The sequence below is a fragment of the Vicugna pacos genome, unplaced genomic scaffold (genome assembly GCF_048564905.1).
Source record: "Vicugna pacos unplaced genomic scaffold, VicPac4 scaffold_19, whole genome shotgun sequence".
Lineage (NCBI taxonomy): Eukaryota > Metazoa > Chordata > Mammalia > Artiodactyla > Camelidae > Vicugna > Vicugna pacos.
The window spans coordinates 12,013,037-12,017,206 of NW_027328740.1; the positions used below are offsets into that span (position 1 = coordinate 12,013,037).

The 4,170-nt window shown below is 30.6% G+C and overlaps 1 long non-coding RNA gene across 1 annotated transcript; it reads left to right on the top strand.

Annotated features, from left to right (window-relative positions):
- The first annotated feature begins 2,742 nt into the window (after nt 1-2,742).
- LOC140693601 (uncharacterized) lies at nt 2,743-3,865 on the top strand. The gene is made up of 3 exons (XR_012069364.1): nt 2,743-2,998; nt 3,452-3,526; nt 3,783-3,865. It is a non-coding gene; the product is annotated as an uncharacterized lncRNA (long non-coding RNA).
- Nucleotides 3,866-4,170: the final 305 nt, after the last annotated feature.

The window sequence follows — 4,170 nt, forward strand, 5'->3', positions numbered from 1 at the left end:
TTACCAAATAGATTTAGTATTTGCTTTTGTGGAGATTATTTAACTCTCCTTCTATTCTAATGGATACCTTGCTTGATATGTTATATTAGATATCAGGTTTCTTTCATTCTGGATTTTGAATTTGTCTTGCCACTGCCTTCTGCCTGTTGTATTTGTGTGGGAAACATGTTTCAAAATATAATGTATATAATTATATGTATGTAAAGAATAAGTTCAAATGCAGTAAACAAATTAGGAGAAAACCTATACGTTAAAAAACAGAAAGCATTGATGAAGGAAATTAAAATTGATCCAAAGAAATGAAAAGATCTCTTATGTTAATGATGTGAAACAATGTGGTTGAAACAACCATACTTCCCAAAGGAATCTACATTTAGTATGATTCATGTCAAAATACCCATGAGATTTTTCCATTAAATAGAAGAAATAGTTTCAAAATTTATATGTAACCACAAAGATCTTCAGTTGCCAAAATAATCTTGAAAAAGAATTTTAAATATAATAGTGTAAGCTTCTCTGATGTTAAACAGTCCTACAAAGCTTTAGTAACTTAAACTACATGATACTCGCTCAAAAACTGACACCAGTCAAAAGAAGAGAATAGAGTAACCAGATATAATCCCTCACATCTATGATCAATTAACCCATGAAAACGGAAGCAAGAGAATGAAATGAAGAAAAGAGATTCTCCTCAATAAGTAGTGCTGGGCAGATTGAACAAGTGAAAGATAGAGTAGAGTATTTCCTCACATTCTATACAATCAGTAAGCACAGAATTTCTTTCATTAATTAAGTTTACTTATATTCCTTGCACCTGTAATTTATAGATCTATGTTTAGAACTGTTGTTTCACTTATCAAATATATTCCTATTTTATTCTTTTTGGTATAAATTTACACACAATTGTTTTCCTAATTTCTCTTTCTGATAATGTTCTGTTCCTATATAAAAATGCAATTGAAATTTGTTTATTGCTTTTGTATTCTGCAAGTTTACTAAGTTTGTTCATTATTTCTAACAGTCACTGGAGGAGTGTATGGAGCTTTCTATCTATGTATATTTAAGTCATCTGTAAAAATTTTACTGCTTGCTTACCAGTTGAATGCCTTTTATATTTTTTCTTGACTAGTTGTTCTTGCTAAAACTTCTAGTAGTGTAATTTAGGACTTGTGAGATTGAGGTACTTTTCTTATTACTGGACCAGAGGAAAAACTTCCTGTATGTTAATATTGAACTTGAAGATAGTCATGAATTTTTAATATATGGCTTTTATTATGTCTTGTCATATTCTATCTAGAGCGAATTTGTTAAGATTTTTTTAAAAGTTCAGATCAGATCTGCGAATAATTTTCCTACGTATTTTGAGATTGTTAATTTCCAATTATTTGTTATTTAACAGATGGTATCACATTTATTGATTTGCGTATGTTAAATAAAATTTATGAAACAGGACTAAGTCCAACTTAACTATACTTTATAATACTTATAATATGCCATGAATTCAGCTTGCTAATATTTACACAGAATGGAATATACACATACTGAAGGAAAAATTTACATTGTAGATTAGTGAACATTTATTTATTTAAAAATTTTATCTCTCATTTTGAATTTGGCTTATGTTTAATGGAATTTATGTCTAAATAAAGAATACAACTTTTGGTAGAGCTGGATTTACTACAGTTTAGTGATACAAAACCTAGCTTTTATTAATAATTAGTGTACAAAACACTTGCCTTAAAATGCCGCATTATGCTAACAATGCCAACTGTTTCAGGTCTGAGAAACATATTGCTTCCTATAATGCATTTCCTGGTCTTTTCCACCGAAACCCACATATACTGTTATTTCTTTGTTTTTGATTGTTTGTTTTCCCCTTAATGGAGGCACTGTTTATTGAACCCAGGATCTTGTTTATAAGAGTAATTATCAACCTCATTTTGGAACACTTAACAGAAGCCCCAATAGTATGGGTTATAAACATGACAAGAAAATTTATTCCTTCTAGGACTGAAAAACTTCTGAGTGAAAGAATGGCAAAAGGTGATAATTCATGAATTACAAACAAAATAAATATGTTATTTGTTTTACTTATAGCACTGAATTACAATTTAAAACAAAAATTACCCCCTTTGGGATTTCTAAAGTTTGATTGATTATTTTAATCTATTTTTATTCCATAAATATTTACCATTTATTAATAAACATACCAAATACACTGATAATTATTCTGCTCATGTTTTGAATATAGAGCTACTTATTGTAAAGTAAACAGATAAATAACTACTTCCATTTCCATATAAAATTGTTTCACTTTAATTACAAATTATAATGTAATAGGTATAAATTTTCTGTACAGGCTTAACATAAATTTCACTTTAAATTCCATAACTTTAAAATTATTTTATATATTTTGTGCATTATTTATACTCTGTTCACAAATCTGGTATAAATTTGTGTACAAAAGTATGGAGATTGGTTTTATTTCATAGACCCAAAAAATTAAATTATTTAAAAAGATTTTGTGGGGATAATATTTGCAGATCACGCTATAAAAATAAGTATCCTATATGTTTCATTTTAACTGGATGAATGAGAAATAAACACTGGCTTAGTGTTACACTTGAGTTGCTAGGAGACCAGTCATTTTGTGATATCACATCTTCTCAAGTTGAGAACCATTGTGATGGCCTAGCAGTTTATCTGTGCAGGCCTGCCAGAACAGCATTTGTAGCTGCAGTGCTCAAAAACATGCAGATTAGAAAAGTAGCAGTAGAAAAAGTTATTTGAAATGGCACCTGTTTCTTCAGAAATTCAAGATGTGTCTCATAAAGATGGACCAACTGGTTCAGGAAACTCTGGTAGATCTCTATTGTGTGATCAAACAATCTCTGGGGACTTGTCTTGAAGTCTATGTTTGAAGAAAATGCTTTTCAGACTTTCTCTGAAGAATCCTTGAATAAAAGACCATGTTACATACATTGTGTCTCAGAATCAGGTGAAGATAATGATTTTCGTTCTGTGACATTTCCAGGAAAACTCTGGAAAATGGCTGGGAGTGACCAATTTAAATCCATCTGGTGGGGTTATACTGGAACTTCCATAGTGATTGGTGAAGCTGTCTTTAAGAAGGAAGTGTTGGAACGAAAGGCCCCTTTCAGATTATTTGAAACTGGAAGTATGAAAAGTTTACTTAGACAGCTTAACATTTATGGGTTTAGTAAATTGTGGCAGAATTTGCAAAAATCTTCTTGTCTAGCTGACTTTCTGGCAGAAGAGAAAGAAGTCTCTGTTTTAAGCAAGGAATTCAGTAATTGTAGTTATGGCTTGGTAACGTATATATAAAATTTTATTTTGTACATCGAAATATGGTAATATAAATGTAAAGCAAGATTTTGAAAATTGTATAAAACTACAAACGCTGAAATTCTTTATTTTTTCTAAAAATTAGGACAGTGCCTTAACTATTCAAGATTATGCGAAACGTTCCTAGCAACTATGAATCTTAAAAGAAATCTAAATGAAGGTATTAAAGCTTTTTTTTTTTAAAAAAAGTTGCTTTCACCGTTGCTGCAAATGCTAACTTCTTAAATTTGATGACTATTCTATTTAAATGTGTATATTCCAAATATGGAATTTCAAAATATAGTCAGCACTGTACACATTTTTATGATAATATCTTTGCATAGTAAACGTGAAATCTGAGGTTTTATAGCTTAGGCTTAATGTAGTCTTGTGTTTTGCTTTAAAATATTACTAAAATTTTTCTCCTTTGGTTTTAGCTACAGTTCTGCCATAATCGAAATCTTAAACGAGGGTGTCCCCATGTATTAGTGAGAATAAAAAGAAGAGTTGTGAATAAAAATGCCTCTCTGGTATTTTCATTGGCTCAAGATTTCAAAAAGAAGCACTTTAAAGCAGGGGGTAATGTGCATAATCATAATTCTGGTTTTGTGGCTGACACTAGTGTAGAAAGTTCATTTTTACTTTCTGCAAATTTAAACATGCCTCTAATAAGAAAGCCGTCTACTAGCCACGTACTTGGTGATACAACTAACCTGATCAGAGGTGATTTTTCTCCTCCATCATCAATGTCAGTTAGACCACCAGAACAATATTGCAGTGGATCAATGTGCTATTTTAAATCAGTTGACCACTGTCCACGGGCAC